This window comes from Triticum dicoccoides, chromosome 5A (assembly GCF_002162155.2).
Source record: "Triticum dicoccoides isolate Atlit2015 ecotype Zavitan chromosome 5A, WEW_v2.0, whole genome shotgun sequence".
NCBI classification, from domain to species: domain Eukaryota; kingdom Viridiplantae; phylum Streptophyta; class Magnoliopsida; order Poales; family Poaceae; genus Triticum; species Triticum dicoccoides.
In genome coordinates, this window is record NC_041388.1 from 165,294,485 (window position 1) to 165,304,746 (window position 10,262).

Here is a 10,262-nt window from a genome sequence, read left to right on the forward strand (position 1 = left end):
CCGGGGAGAGAGGGAGTGTGGGCGTGGAGAAGAGAGAGGGAGTGTGCTGCACGTGGGTGGGCCTGGAGAAGAGAAAGGAGGAGAGAGGCTGGCAAGTGGGGCAGCGCCTGCAAAAAGCTAATGCCGGCGTCCCCAGCTGCCCCCCGACAGGCTGGGTGCGGGGTGGGCGTGCCGACGCTAACTTTTATTAAATCCGGCGCAAAACAAAAGTCTTGAGGCCCTAACTAGGGCATTTATTACTCACCAGCGTCCAAAAAAGCGCCTGGGGGCTTCTTGGGGCCTTAGTGGAGATGCCCTAACAGCATGCTATACTGGCAACTGGATATATGATATATTATGTGTCAATAGGAATATGATTGTATTTTAGAGACTGCCTTGGGCTTCATGACACGCACTACTAAAAATAGATACACACACAACCTACAGAAAGCCTAGTTCCACACACAATGCACTTGATATAGGATGAGTTTGCACTCCATACTGGGACCTCCTAATTTACTTTAAAAACTGACATTAAATAAAAATAATATACTTTTCTTCTCAGTACATGAATGCCAAAATAGATATTAATACTGCACCTACGATTGTAACTTCAGTTCCAAAGAAGTGATATCATTCCCACTTCCGGTTTGAAAAATTCACAGAGCAATGCAGCGTGTATAAATTTGCAATGCATTCAGAGCAATAGCTACCTGCAAATGAAATTGATCTGAAGAAAGAACATCATTTCTTCACGACAGTCATTTAGAAAGTGTTTTTCGACAAAATATGTTTAGGGAGAGTGACATTCAAGACTGCTAGATGCTTACATGATCATCGATTCGAGGAGGCTGGTGTAGCTTCACTCAGTAAAAACAAAAAGGTATTCCTAACAACTGCGGTTCTCATTCCGGTTACAATCAGCCTACAAAATCGGAACAACACTATGCAAAGAACCAGAGTGCCGACCAGAAGAGAAACAGGGACGGTACAGCACGGACATGTCAGATGCTTCTCTTAGTACATAAAAGGAACGGAGGGAGTAGATTATAAGATCACATTGCACAGGGAGCAGAGATCACCCCAGACCATCAGAACCGGAAACCAAAGACGGAAATAAAAAAATCGTCAGGTCACACTACTCGACTGCACAGCCAGTCAAATACCTGTAAAAAGGATTAAAACAAAATAAGAACCCAAATAAAAAACAGTCACATTTTAAATAGAAAATAGCCCGTATTCACCACGAAAGGAACCAGCTGGTCGCTTTCCACGCCGAACTTCTTGCCATCGCCAGCGCGCTTAAATTGGAGGCATATCCAATGAAGAAACTACAAGACCATCCAAGGACAAAACAAAGAATCACCGATGAGGAACCATACTAAAACAGACACCACTAATGAAGCATTTTTCTTCAGAAAATCAGGACAGCATACCAAAAGCAGAGCAAAATACCCACGAAGAAGGGGCGCCTCAGAGTCCCACGTCCGGAACAATCCCCGGCCACTTCAACGGACCGAAGAACGAACCTATGGTGGCCGACCAGAGCGTCGTTCAGCAGGCGAACCATATGAACTCCAAAAGGAATGAAAGCACAGGATACAAAGACAAGAAAGGCAGCATGTACCCGATTCGCTTCACAAACGCCTGTCAAAGCGGCAACCACCTAAAACAGAAGCAAGCAGCAGCGGCTGAAGCCCTATACAAAATAATATGGAGGGGCTCACCAGTGAGGACTAAAGACCGCACCCAAGGCGTTCGTGTAGCGGAAGGGGAGATGCAGCCGGGGTCGGGGCATGATTTGGAAGATGAACTGCGCTCTGCTGATGACCCGCAGCAAACTGCCGGTGCTGCTGGAGCTGCACCTCGATCATAAGCTGAGGCTGAGCCGGCGGTGGCCGGAAGGCCTCCCCCCTCTCCGTCATGCTTCAACAGGCGCAACTCAGCATCGACCTCTCCCTCAAGGGGCCCTACATCTCCACCACGTTTGCGCCGATTGCGAACGTCCTGGCCGACGTCGCCGGAGTCGCGATTAGAGAGGAGAGGCGCCGACTGCCCCTGAAAGTCACCGACGGCAACGGTGTGGACGACCCTCTTGAGAGGGCTGGCCTGCTCCTCATCGCCGCCGAGCTGCTCCAACCCTAGCTCGATGAACGACGTCGCGCAGGGGCTGGCCGGCGACCAGGTTGAGGAGGATGGGGGTGCGCGCCCGTGCAGAGATGGAGGAGAGGGAGCAGCGGCCAGCCGGCGACTAGGTTGGGGAGGATGGGGGTGCGCGCCCATGCAGAGATGGAGGAGAGGAGGCAGCGGCGGTGTAGTGCTGGGTTGGGAAAGAGAATGGTTGGATGATTTCTTGCGGGGGCGTGAATGAACACCAGGCAAGGCAAACAAGTACTTATAGACAGATAAAAGAAAAAAAAAATGAAAATGAAGCCGCCCAGAAAAGCCTAGAAGGCAACGTGTCAATTGATGAACTGCTAGTCAATGGCTTGTGAGACAAACATGGGGACGTGTCAATTGGTGAACTGCTAGTCAATGGCTTGTGAGACAAACATGGGGACATGCATGATCCATGCAGCATGGAGCAGAGCCAACTCAGGAAATCTAGAAGGGCCATGTGAACTGGACCAAGACATGCATGCTGACGCATCGAATGAAGCAAACCCAAAAAATCTGGAGTGGCCACGTGACTTTGACTATGCAAAAACATGCAGTCAAACAAATATTAATAAAAAAACAAAGGAACTCTTTCATAGGATGCATTGCAGACGCAGAATAGACAAGGCACATACATGTCGTTCAAACAACATGAGTAAAAAAATTCTAAAAAAACCAGAAAAATCGAACCCTTACGGGCCTAGTTTTCTTAGTATACTAGCCGAATTATGGATAATTCAAATTGCTCTTGTTATTACTCGGAATAACATTTGCCCTCATCTTTTACGCATGCATCATGCACATGCTTTCCCCATTATTTTTGGATCATATTTTAATATATTTAATATATATTCTTTTTGGTTTGACGGGTTAAAAACTTGCCTTCAAATTGTTTGACTTTACTTTCATATTAGCGATTTATTTGAAAAACAATCGTCTCTAGTAGTAAGAATTCTCGTACGAACTGAAGGGCACATCCTCGTTATGTTCTTCGATATCATATCATCACTGCCTCTCATGACAATGCCATGCCAATGAGTGTACTAATCAGTGTTTTCCAGAGGTGAAAACACCAAGGAACTCTCATAGCTAAAAAAACAATTACCGGAAACTCGCCAGAAACAAGATAAATCATGCATACAAAATGATATATTTTTCTATTTTTTTACCAAAGGTCGCAATCCGTATTATTATCAAGTATCAATACCCTTCAATTCTTAAACCAGCCACACTTAATATCAAGTATTTCTTAATCAGCATAGATAAGATGCACTCTAGTATTTTATAATGACATTTTCCAAAAAGAATGTAAAAGGAATAAAGCCCTACCTGATGCCATCCTATTATATTTATTTTTATATAAATTGTTTACATGTATCAGCTAACTAATTGATTTTATTTTATTTTGTTTATGTCAAGCACTGTGTTATGTTGTTCAGAGATTTGCACTGGAACCCGTTTGTGTGCTTCATATCTTCACACTAGCTGTGCAAGAGCATTAGTTAGAGCATCTCCACTAGCCTCCTCAAGATGCCCCCAGGACACCTTTTTAGGCTCGGTTTTAGGCTCGGACGACACTTTTCGCCGAAAAACGGCCCAGCCACGCCCCCAACGCCCCCCAGAACGTTAAAATAGCGCCGGCAAACCCAGGCGAAACCCGGCGCGCTGGGGGTCTCTTGGGGACGTCGGCACAAGTTTCGACGAGTCGTGTCTCACCACATGTCCTTTTTCTTGTCCCACTTAATCATTCTCCTTACAAATTTTTGCTTGATGTGGGATGTGACTGGGAAGACACTCTCTTTATTTCGTCGGATTTCGCCAAATGACCTCCAAAACACCAACTTTTTTGGTTCGCATAATGTTCCTGGGATGCTAATGGCTGGAGGATGCTCTTAGCTACTGGCACCTGCATGCATGACCTCACCAGCGTGAACCCTTTCCATCCTTGTTGCGCTAAAAAAACCTGCTTTGACGCACGCCGCAGTCGTACACACGATCGGTCTCTATCATGATAGTACATGTGTGGCCGGTGATGGCAAGTGTGCCCGTACTGTTGTGCCGACTCATGTACGCGTGAGCTGTAGCTGTTTATTTGCCAGCAAATACGGGCACTGTGCTCTTCGCAAAAAATAATATATAAAAAATACTGGCACTGTGCAACGGCCAAAACTGAAAATAGGGTAGCTGCATACCCGCTTGGCGCTGATCATGACGAGTACTGAGGAATGTGATAACGGCCTAGCTCGGAACCAAAGCGCATTTTGGTGATGGAGACCCTCGAAATACTCTTTTTCTAGGAAGAACGGGAGCATATAGTGAGCAATTTTGGCTGTGTTATTAAGGTTATATATATATATATATATATATATATATATATATATATATATATATATATATATATATATATATATATATATATAAAATGTTTGGGGCACCTAAGTGTCTGGGCACCTTGTTCGGGTTCAACCTGCTAATGCATTCCCTGCTTATAAATAATCGCTACTAACCTTCCAAATAATTTGCTTTCCTTTTTCACGTGCATGCACTTGTATCTTCCACTACCATTAATTGTAGATGATTTTTGCATGGTTTATTCTACGTATTAGAACATATACCTACAAACGTATATACCCTACGATTCATTCTAGGTACTTTTAGATATCCACAAATGTATATACCCTACGTATGGGACACCTAGGTGCCTGGGCACCTTGCCTAAAAACCGTTGGATGACACTAAGATGTGTGCACATGTAATTAGTATTAGCATTAATTGATAAATTAATTAGTTTGTATTAGGAAAGAATTTTGCTAATTATTGCTTAATATGAACACTTAATACCCACCAAATTAAGCCCATGCATATCTTATACGTCACGTAGCCGGGTATTCTTTTGCGTGTAATGGATATCATATTTTTTTATTTACTCACCTTTATTTTTCACCAAGTATCTAATACCTTGAATAAATCACTAGGTATATACATACATAACCCAAAATATCTTAAGTATGTTTTTGTACTCGAAATATGTTGGGTATATATTAGATAGACGTACATCATGTAGCCATATTTATTTTAGATTTATACGTCGACTAATTATGTATAATATTTTTTATTTTTTTTCGTACAGCCGGGTATACAAGTGTGCCACTTGAAGTATATTTTTTCACATAGTCGGGTATATACGTCGATCAGGTATATATAATATTTTTATACCCTTTTTCATATAGCCGGTTATATACGTCAACCGGGTATTACAATATTTTTGTTAGTAGTATTATATAACCGTATTGGATAGTTAGGAAACAAAAATAAAATGCAATTAGTCAATAAATAAATTATTGTGTACATACATACCCGCGTACGTACATACATTCATTAGTAAGTATATGATACCCATTTTAGATAATTAGGAAACAATAAATGTAGTAGTTGAAAAAAATAAATTATTGAATACATATATACATGCGTATGCATATAATTTCATTGGTAGGTATTAGATAGTTAGGAACAAAAATACGCACATTACATACCTGCAGCAATTCAAAAAAAGTCAACATTAATAGTTTGATTTTATGGCAAGTCTTGCATGTCCAATTGTTAGAACAAAAAATAGAACATAAGCATGGAAAGTCTTGCATGAAGAATAGCTAGGAAACGAATTAAATATATCACAGTTTCCAAAACGATCAAGGTGCCCAAGCACCTAGGTGACCCAAGCACCTAGGTTTCCATATATAGACATCACTTATAGTCACTCATACAATAAGATTAGCTATAAGGCTGGCTATAAGGCTACTCTCAATGTTTCACCTTGTACATGTGCTAAGTTTGCCATATAGACAAAAAATCTGATGTGACAAGGTAATTAAGAAGAGAGTGAACTCCTCCCCCCCCCCCGCCCCTTGCGGGCGACTCAGGGCGACCCACCTCTCGCTGGTGTAGCTCCCTCTCCCCTCTCGCCGCCACACACGGCTCGCGCTAGGCAAGCCCCTGCCGCAACCGGGGACTGTGGCGGCCGGGGCGGCGGGGCCTGTGCTACCCCGGCCGCTTCGGAGGGTGTTGGATCTGGGCGGTAGTCCCTCCGGCAAGGCCCCTCTGTGTTCCGCCGCGAGCAGCGGGGTGGGCATGGTTTCATCGATCTGGTTGGGCGACCGACAAATCCATGGTGGATTGGGGCCTGGCGTGGCAGCTCCGGCGACTAGCGGCACCAGATCTGGCCATTGTCCTTCGTCCGAGCGCGGCGTGCTTCTCTCCTACCGGTTCCTGGCAATGCCAAGGTGGCTAGCCGGTTCCCGAACTGCGGACGGAGCTGGTTGTGGAGATCTAGACTGGGGGAATCCCCTTGGCTGACTCCGGCCGACCGCGACGACATGACGCCCGCGGCCGTCAATTCCCTTTTCTTCTTGAAGACGTCGGTCAAGGTCTGCTCTTCAATTACCCACCTCCCTGCCTCTCAGGTGAAAACCCTACTCCGATGGGCGGCAGCGGCGTCCTTGACGCCATGACCTTCTTGAAGGCGTCGCCTTGAGGGCTAAGCGGTGGTGGGCGATGTTTGGGTCATTGACAGTTGCTGGCATTGTTGAGGAAATCGTTAACTGGTAGCTGCTCGGTTGGCTAGCGAGTAGGGGATTAATCGGCTAATCGGCAAGTTAATCGGCCATTTAATCAATTAATCGTACGATTTTTCGGTTTATCGGCTACTCGGTGACCCTATGAGTAGGAATTAATCGGCAAGTTAACTGGTTAATCGGATGAATTCTTGAACAGGGGTTGCTGGTGGCGTTCTTTTCTCCGTCCAAGCCTTGCTTTTCCTCCTGCGTGTTCTAGTTGTGGTCGGTGCTGCGTGCCTTGCACTGGAAGAGCTTCGGCGGCACAGTTGGTGCATTCTGATCCGCTCCTAGGGACGATTAGGCGGCTCCCATCCATGGTCATGGTGACTTTCCGTTCTTCGACGATGCGGCGCCTGGCAATCCAGGCGAGGAGGTTGTGACCTTCTTCGGAGATGGAGTTCGATGGGTGTGTCATGCTGAGGTCCTTAGTCTTTGGTGACGGCGTGCCATGTCGGTGCATCTTCACTCCCTCTACTATGCCGGCATCGCTTCCATCTTGGTTTAGTCGCGATGGAGGGTCTCGACTTCTTTAGCTATGTGTTCCATTGTAGATCCTTCCTGTGTGAAGTGTTTGAGGCTTTGTACGCTGCTTTCCAGCATCTCTGTATCTCACCATTTTCTCTTCTTGCTCTCTGTTGTATGTTGCTGTTGTATCCTGGCCGGTTGATGGCTTTGTTAATTCAAAGTTGGACTAGGCTAGAGCCCTACTCGGGCTTAGCTGCGTCTTTTCTCTAAAAAAATTAAGAGAGAGAGATGAGTGTGGTGACCACAAAAAGAAACAATACTAAGCGCGGGAACCTAGGAAAAACACTTGAACGAAAGAAGCCCATCAATGCATGAAGAACTTTAGTTGCAAAATCATTAAATGAAGGATGCTTAGCTACAATAAGTTAAGCACCTATGCATTGGGGACTTTAGTTGCTAAAGTTTTTAATGTGCTTAGCACCTCATGTAAGCACGGTTGCATTGGAAGAGGCCTAAGGGTACTACTTTTTCACATCTTCTCTCTATGTCTTTCTTCATATTTATTTGTATCGGCCTAGAAATCCGCAAACAGCTAGGCTCTTGCATGAGAGCTCAGTGCCCTTACTTTTTCATGTCTCTCTCCTCCATATAGAGAAAATTGCCATGTAAGCAGGCTATAAGCCTACTATTGTACTTGCTCTCAGGGGCAACTGCTTTAGCGAACGCACGGGGTTGCCACCTCCGTCCCCTGCTGATGTCGGTTGAACTACGTCAGTATTTCCCCAAATAGGAAGGGATGATGCAGCACAACTATGGTAGGTATTTCCCTTAGTAATAAAACCAAGGTATCAATCCAGTAGGAGAACCAAGCAACACTATGTAAGTGGTACCTGCACACTAAGAACAAATACTTGCAACCTAACGCGTAAGAGGGGTTCTCAATCCCTCCACGGTAAAAAGATAGATTGATTTGTGGTAGATTGGATAAATAGATCTCGATAAAACGAGAATAAAATAAGTAATAAAAATTGCAGCAAGGTATTTTTCGATTTTGGAATAATAGATCTTAAAATAAAAGTGGCGAATAATAGATCGGAAAGCAAATATGATAAAAAATAGACCTGGGGGCCGTAGATTTCACTAGTGGCTTCTCTCAAGAAATAACACACGGTGGGTAAACAAATTACTGTTGGGCAATTGATAGAAAATCGAATAGTTATGACGATATCCAAGGCAATGGTCAATATATAGGCAGCACGTCTAAGATTAGTAGACCGACTCCTGCCTGCAACTTCTATTATTACTCCACACATCGACCGCTATCCAGCATGCATCTAGTGTATTAAGTTCATGGAGAAACGGAGTAATGCAATAATAACAATGACATGATGTAGACGAGATCTATTCATGTAGGAATAGCCCCCATCTTTTTATCCTTAATAGCAACAATACATACATGTCTTGCCGCCCCTTCTGTCACCGGGGAAAGAAAACCGCACGATCAAACCCATCACAAAGCACCTCTTCCCATGTCAAGAAAAATCAATCTAGTTGGCCTAACTAAACCAAATATTCGAAGAAGAAATACGAGGATATAAATAATCATGCATATAAGAGATCAAAAGAAGACTCAAATAATATTCATGGATATATATCTGATCATAAACTCAAAGTTCATCGGATCCCAACAATTACACCGCAAAAAGAGTTACATCAAATAGATCTCCAAGAGATCATTGTATTAAGAATCAAGAGAGAGAGAGAGAGAAAGCCATCTAGCTACTGCATATGGACATGTAGGTCTATGATGAACTACTCACACATCATTGGAGAGGCACCAATGAGGATGATGAACCCCTCCATGATAGTGTTTAGATTGGATCTCATGGTTCTAAAACTTGTGGGAGCTAGAATTGTGTTTCATCGACTCCCCTAGGATTTCTAGAATTTTGGGGATTTATAGGGCGAAGAGGCGGTGCGGGAGGCCACCGAGGTGGGCACAACCCACCTGGATGCGCCTAGGACCCCAGGCGCTCCCTAGTGGGTTGTACTCCCCTCGGAGCCCCCTATGGTACTTCTTTGGCCCAACCGGTGTCTTCTGGTCTAGAAAAATTCTGCAAAAAGTTTCGCTGCGTTTGGACTCCGTTTGGTATTGATTTTCTGTGAAGTAAAAAACAAGCAAAAAACAGCAACTGGCACCGGGCACTATGTCAATAGTTTAGTCCCAAAAATGATATAAAGTTTCTATAAAATGATTGTAAAACATCCAAGAATGATAATATAACAAGATGGAACAAGCAAAAAATTATAGATACGTTGGAGACGTATCAGCATCCCCAAGCTTAATTCCTACTCGTCCTTGAGTAGGTAAATTATAAAAACAGAATTTTTGATATGGAATGCTGCCTAACATGTTCATCACATATTCTTTTCTTTTGTGGCATGAACATTTGGAATTTTATATAGTTCAAAGCAATAGTCTAGTTTTGACATGAAGATTTCAATACTCAAGCATGTCAAGAAGCAACTATGTCTTTCAAAATATCAACAGTAAATAAAGTTATCCCTAGCCCATCATGCTTAATCATTGATCCATTCATGAAACATACCCGCATATTAGCTACATCTAATGCTCAAGTACGATCATAGTGCCCCTTAGTTGGTGCTTTATATGAGAAGATGGAGACTCAAATAAAAATAAAAATTGCATAAAGTAAATAGATAGGCCCTTCACAGAGGGAAGTAGGGATTTTTAGACGTGCGAGAGCTCAAAGCTTAAATTGAGAGATAATTTTTTTGAGAGGCATACTTTTCCTGTTAAAGAAAACATCTGAGTAATTCCCAAAAATTTCCATGCTAGATATATCATAGGCGGTTCCCAAACATAAAATAAAGTTTATTCCTTTTTCCACCATTCTTTGACAATCCATGGCTAGCCATATTCACGGGTGCCTTCCACCAACACTTTCTAAGAAATTTATTATTTGACAACATAAAGTAAATTTATTTTTCATTTCGGGACTGGGCATCCCTATTACCGCCATACTC

The 10,262-nt window shown here is 43.4% G+C and overlaps 1 long non-coding RNA gene across 1 annotated transcript; it reads right to left on the reverse strand.

The window, feature by feature from the left end:
• Positions 1 to 387: 387 nt before the first annotated feature.
• Positions 388 to 2,334, reverse strand: LOC119297120. The gene is made up of 4 exons (XR_005145536.1): positions 1,607 to 2,334; positions 1,416 to 1,508; positions 1,224 to 1,310; positions 388 to 1,145 (listed from the first exon to the last, which is right to left on the reverse strand). It is a non-coding gene; the product is annotated as an uncharacterized LOC119297120 (long non-coding RNA).
• Between the last annotated feature and the right edge of the window lie 7,928 nt (positions 2,335 to 10,262).